This window comes from Elaeis guineensis, chromosome 2 (assembly GCF_000442705.2).
Source record: "Elaeis guineensis isolate ETL-2024a chromosome 2, EG11, whole genome shotgun sequence".
NCBI lineage: Eukaryota > Viridiplantae > Streptophyta > Magnoliopsida > Arecales > Arecaceae > Elaeis > Elaeis guineensis.
The window spans coordinates 106,689,602-106,696,659 of NC_025994.2; positions in this window are offsets into that span (position 1 = coordinate 106,689,602).

A 7,058-nucleotide genomic window follows, 5' to 3' on the forward strand; every position below is an offset into this window, starting at 1 on the left:
CTTAACATCTAGTTGTTCCAGCTCTAGATTTTAAGAAACAACAAAAGCAAGTAACACACGAATAGATGAGTGTTTGACTACAGGAGAAAATACCTCCTTGTAATCAATACCCTCTCGTTGACTGTATCCCTTTGCTACCAACCTGGCCTTATATCTAAAATCTTGAGGAGTGGCTCCTTCTTTTCTTTTGAAGATCCATTTGCAGCCAATTGCCTTTTCACCTTTTGGTAATTTGATTAACTCCCAAGTTTGATTCTTTTCTAGAGACTGAAGTTCTTCAACCATAGCCATGGTCCATTCATCAGCTCGTGAACTACTAATGGCCTCCTGAAATATGGTCGGCTCATCACCAATGGTGTCTGCAACACTCAGAGCATAATAGACTAACTCAGCACAAGCAGAATCCTCAAAACCATACATTTGAGGTGCTCTGATCTGACGCTTTGGTCTGTGAGTGGCAATACTCTCAATCTGATCCTGATCTTGTAATGTCACCTCCTCCTGAGTCTGAATCTGTGCATCTGTCTGTTGTTGTTGTGATTTAACAGTCTGATCAATATCTACAACATTCCTCTCCTGCTGTCCCTGATCCTGATCACTTTGAGAAGAATTAGACTGTAGCTGTCTTGAAGCAGTGGCTGTCTCATGGAATGTCACATCTCTGCTGACTAGAAATCTTTGAGATCCAGGCTCTGTGCACCATAATCTGTAGCCCTTTACCCCATATGCATATCCAATAAATATGCACTTTTTAGCCCGAGGGTTCAACTTTCCATCTTTTACATATGCATAAGCTGGGCATCCAAAGATTCTGAGTATTGAATAATCTGCAGGTCTTCCTGTCCACATCTCTTCGGGAGTCTTCATGCTTAATGCTGATGCTGGAGATCGGTTTATAATATAGCAGGCTGTGTGAGCGGCCTCTGCCCAAAAATCTCTACTTAATCCTGAATTAGATAGCATAGATATGACTCTCTCTAATAGTGTCCGGTTTATGCGTTCTGCCACACCATTCTGTTGAGGTGTACCCACTGTTGTTCTATGTCTGATAATGCCTTCTGTCTTGCAAAAGTCATCAAATTCTGTAGAACAAAATTCTAAACCATTATCAGTCCGAAAAGTTTTCACCTTCCTTTCAGTTTGCCTCTCGACCATAGACTTCCACAATTTGAATGTTTCAAATACATCACTCTTATTTTTAATGGTGTATATCCAGACTTTTCGGAAGTAATCATCAATAAAAGTAAGTATATATCTTGATCCACCCTTGGATATAATTGGGGCAGGTCCCCATAGGTCAGAATGAATATGTCTAATATACCAGTTGTCCTATGCACGCCTGTAGTGAAGCTGACTCTGTGTTGTTTTCCAAATATGCAATGCTCACAGAATCCAAGTGCACCAATCTTCTGACCTCTTAGCAGACCACGTCTGCTCAGCTCCTGTAGACCTCTGTCTGAAATGTGTCCTAGTTTCTGGTGTCATAAATGTGTCAACTACTCAAGAGAAGATTGTACTGCTGATGCCTGACCAACAACTGTACTGCCATCCAGGTAGTAAAGGGTGCCACTTAATTTACCTTTCAATAAAGTTAATACCCCTTTATTGATAGTAATAGATCCTCTACCCCATTTGCCCTCATATCCTGCTCTGTCAAAGGCATGTATTGAGAGAAGGTTCTTTTTTAATTTAGGAACATATCTGACATCATCCAATATCACCATGGTATTTGAATTTGATTTAATTTGGACTGTTCCAATACCTTCTATATTACAGATGCCATCATCTCCAAGAAGAACAGTACCACCTTCACAAGATCTAAAGGAAGAGAACCATTCCTTGTGAGGTGTCATGTGGAAAGATGCTCCAGAGTCCACTATCCAAGTATCAGCATGACTAACACTGCAGGCAGCTGTGAATACTGCATCATCTGATATACTGTTATGACTTCCTGAAGAAACTGCAATTGATGCTGTATCAGAGATTGTTCCTTTATCCTTTTGTTCCTTTTTCCTTTTAGATTGTAGAAGTCTACACTCAGATTTTCAGTGACCTGGCTTTTTGCAGTAATGACAAATACCTGATCTTTTGGGCCTAGACTTTGATCTATTTTTGGACTTACTCCTACCTTGTCCATCCTTTTTCTGTTCATCTCTACCTCTAACAACAAGACCTTGAGCTGAAGTCTGAGCCTGATGCTGAAGCTGTACTTTTAATCTAAGTTCATTGGATAACAAAATAGCTTCTACTTCTTCAAGACTTATTGTTTCTCTTCCATAAAGCATGGAAGTGGTAATATGCTCAAAGGACTTGGGTAAAGAGTAAATTAGAATCAAAGCCTTTTCTTCTTCATCTACATCGACACCAATATTTACTAGATCAAGCAGGAGCTTATTATACTCATCCAAGTGATCTTTAAGTGAAGTTTCTTCTGTCATACGAAATGTGTGTAATTTTCTCCTCAAATATAATCTATTAGTCAGAGATTTTGCCATGTATAAACTGTCTAGTTTTCCCCATACACTTTTGGCTGTATCTAGTTCCACAACATTACGAAGGACTTTATCACTTAAACTTGAAAACAAGGTTCCTAGGGCTCTCTCGTTAATCTCTTCTTTAACAGCTTCATTATCTTCCGGAATTGAATCCATACCCTTAAGAGCTTTTGCAACACCTTCTTTAACTAACAGATATTTCATCCTTATCTTCCATAGTGAAAAATCTCTCGTGCCATCAAAAACGGCCACTTCATGCCTGACAGTTGTGGAGTGAGAGACAGACACCGGATCATTAGCCATTGAGAAACTTGGTTTCTTGTCACCAGCCATCCAAGTGCTCTGATACCAATTATTAGAGCAACACGCACCGGATTGGATCGATCTGGGCTTGCGATCTAATATCTAATTTCTTTGAGATAATTCATCAAACACATTGCAGGCATAAATAAACAAAGATAAAGAATCAAGATTTACGTGGTTCGGCACAAAAGGCCTATATCCACGGAGAGGAGGAGCAATTTCACTATAAATCCGTCCCGAAAAATAGGTACAATATGAGGTATAAAATACCTTTTTCCGAATCCCACAAGAAGGCAACAATATATCGAATAGAAGGCAACCAAGATCCAATCGGATCAACCAATCTCAGCCTCGGCAATAGATCAAGATAATAAACAATACCTGAGATGAAGATACCTTCCTCAACCCTCGGCAAAAAATCAAGATGATACCTCCTTACGAACCGTAGCAGCACAAAGTATCTGTGAAATCGAGAAGAAGGAAGGCAGGTAGACCACCAATCCGAAGACAAACAGAGGCAGGCCAGCAACCAGCACAAGGGGCACAGGCGAGAAATCGGCCAGAGAGCAGAACCCGCGCATAAGAGGCACAGGCAAGAAATCGGCCAGAGAGCAGAACCCGCGCACAAGAGATCAAGCTAGAAACAGGCCCGCATAAGAAGCATAAGCAAGAGAGAACCAGAGAACAGGCCCGCACTGAAGCACAGGCGAGAGAGAGATCGGTCAGAGAACAGGTCCACACACGGGAACCCTAGCAAGAGAAAGCCAAAATAACACAAGAGCCCTAGAACCTCTCTCTTCTCAATCGAACCCCTGTCAAACGAAGGATGCCCACGGCCTCCTTATAAAGAAGGAAGTCCTTCTCAAAATAGAGTTTCAGCCGATGTAGAATTCTCTGATATCACGGGAGACGGAAAAAGAAATAAGATTTGGAGCCAAATATAACAGTCGTCGAGACAACAACAGCGTCATCATGGGGAGTTTGGATTCTTCGAGCATCTTCATCTGTAAAGATGATTACATCATCCTGGCGCGGTCTCTTCGTTGACTCTCCTTCAGCAGTCGTTCTCCGGTCCAGTCGACTGGAGATCATGTTGATGACTCCAGCAGTGGGCTGATTGTTCGCTGCCTCTTCAGTCGGTTGGGGTTGTCGGTCGGAAAGGGGTCGAGCCGGCTGGTCCCTTCGATACTTTTCGAGATACCCTCATCGTATGAGGATCTCTATTTCATCTTTGAGTTGGATGCATTGCTCGGTGTTGTGACCATGGCCCCGATGGAATCAACAGTATTTTCTCCGGTCAAGGCCCTTTGCCTTCAAAGGTGGGGGCCGTCGTAAATATTTCGCTCCTTCGATCTCCATCAGGATCTGCGCACGAGGAGCGGAGAGAGGGGTGTAGGAGTCATACCTGCGATGCGTCGGTCTCGGACTCTGCCATCGAGGCGATCTCGGACTCCGTCGTTGGGGCGAGACCCGTTTATCAGTGAGGGGCCTGCTGGATTCAGCAGGAGCTCAATTTTTCTTTCACTTCTCCTTCTGGCCCGTATCCTCAGTCAGACGCCGGTCGGAAGCTCCTTCGTCTGTGTGCATGTATTTATACGCACGCTCTAGTAATTCGGCATATGTCCGGGGGAGGGTCTTGTCCAAGGAATATGTGAATCGGGACCCCCTTAGCTCCCTCTTCATGGTCGAGATAGTCATGTCTTCGTTGAGGTCCCGGACCATAAAGTGTCGGAGTGTCTCATTTTCTCCCTACTTGAGGGAGAAAAGACTGTCCGAGGTTCGTGGCGGCTTCCGACTGATGCTGAAATGGGTCACAAAAGAATGCTCGAGCTACCCAAAAGAGTGGATACATCCTGAGCGGAGGCCAGAGTACCAAGTCCTGGCAGCTTTACGAAGCGTGACGGGAAAGCCGATGCAGAGGAGGGCATCGGTTGCCCCTTGAATTGTCATGAGAGCCTTGTAGCTCTTCAGATGGTCAACTGGGTCGGTGGAGCCGTCGTAAGGCTCCACATGAGGCATCTTGAACCGACTAGGGATTGGTTCATCGAGGATAAATCGGGAGAGAGGTTGGGTGGTCCGGAAGTCGACGTCGTTCGAAGACTTCTGACCATCCGCCTGGAGCTGGACAAGTCGATGGTCGATTTCTTCGAACTTGCATTTGTAGTCGTCTAATCGTCGGTGTTAAGAAACTCCAAGGGTCGAACCTCCCGACGAATTTGAGAGTGAGGCGGACGGTGTCCACGACCGCTTCTCCTTCCTCGCTCGCTCCAGCTGGGAAGGAGAGGGACGTCGAGACCGACGGGTGTCACGCTGTGGCCGCCTCACTCCTTCTTGATAGGAGTGCTGAGACGGCTACTCTTGAGGAGGAGATGAAAGTTGATGCGGGCGTCGGGGGCTGCTTCTGGATGGCATAGGGTGCGCCGCCAGTTGTTCCGCCGGCGGTTGCGGCAACTGAGCTGATTGTTGCTAGAGGTTTTTGACCGCATCCGTCAGAACGGTCATTTGCCGCACGATCGCCGCAATTTGCACCTCCGTGGTCACCACCGGATGCGGAGAGCTGGGTTCCGCCGTGGAGGGTAAAGGAGGGACCTCTTCCCGATGGAAAGAGTGTCTCACTGATCCGGTAGCTCTCGATCGCTGAGCTCTGATTTTCATCATCTCGAGAGATTTTTCAAGCTTTATGGAGCTCGCTGTCTTACCTCTGTCGAGCCCCTACCTGGCGCGTCAAATCTGTTGCGGCCAATCCCCTCATCGTTTGATCGTCGGGGTCGCACACCTGCAAGAAAAGTCCTCACTGACTGGAGATGCCTCCGTCGGGGACCCTCCGATGGTCAAGTCAGAGAGGAGACTAGGCAACAATGAAAAATCAGGAGCTCAGCGGGGGGGAGAGAGAGAGCTAGAGAGCTCCAGAGCTTAAAGACGCTTTTTTTGAGAGCTTACCCATGCTTACCAAAACTGTTGCCTTACTCCATTTTATAGTAGGATGCGGTATGGTCCCACTATTAATGGTGCAGACAACTGGAAAGTTGTCAAATCATCGGAGGCTGTCAAATCGTCGTGGGTTGTCAAGTCACTGGAATTAATCCATGTTCTTGGCAGGACAATGCCCCAAAGCGGTCGTACCGCATTTTCCTGATGGGGCAACAGCCCATAGCGGTCGTATAGCGTTTGGACGGGTTGACCGACTATATGTCGGTATTCGGCTGTCGGGTCGTCGGATGGTGATTCGGAGACACCGTCGGCTGATCTGGTGTCTTGTGAAAATCGGACGTCGGTTGCCACCCTCGACAGTGAATCGGTGATGTGGATTCGACTGTTCGACCGGTTGAAAGCAGTATTGATCTGTTTGGCCGGTATACCTTTGGTCAGATATTGTCAGCAGCCATTGTCGGCAGTCGTTGTCGGAGTCGTCTGTTGGTCCGATGGGTAAGATCGGGCGTCGGTCGGACCGATCCGAGGATAAATTGACATACAGAGATTAGTCGGTATATCCCAACATTACTAATTCCCTAACGTATTTCATTGGAAATTATTGCACGCTTGCTCAAGTTATTCGCCACTTTTTTTGTGGTCTGAGTTTTGTCCTAGCTTGAATTAATGAAGATCCATGCTTAACAAAATGCAGGGTATGCTCTGTTTACTATTATGACACATGGCGGATGCTTCAATTCTATGTAATTTCTCTTTTTTTACTAAAGCTATTGATGGGTAATAGTTCTATCTAGGTTATGCTTACTTGAAATTATTATTTCTATTCAGCTCTTGTTTTTGTAATGTGCTTCATGTTAACACGACATATTTTGTTGAATTGAGGACATTCCTCATGTTTCCAAATATATTGTCTATAATCAGTAATTATTTCTAGTTCAAGGAATTTCGTAATGTAGGTTAAACTTTTGTATAAGGCTATTGTGCTTAATTGTTCAACATATTTGGCTGCACTTCTATATAAGCGCAGCTATAGGCAATTTGAGGCCTGTTATATTTTAATTAAATATTGGTCCTGCAGGTTTGGAAAAGAACAATTTTGTAGTTTGTAAGTTGGTATTCTGTATTCTAAGTTATTGGATTTTCAGACTACTCATATTTGGAGTTTGGCAAACCAAGGCTAAACATTAGTTATCTTCAAGGTTAGGCCAGTCAATGGGTCTGTACCGTTTCAGAGGGAATCTGGAGCATATGCTATTTAATGTACTGTTCATTCTTATGAGTTTATAAGTGATGAATGGTGTATAAGCCAAGCTAGGATTTGCTTGGAGA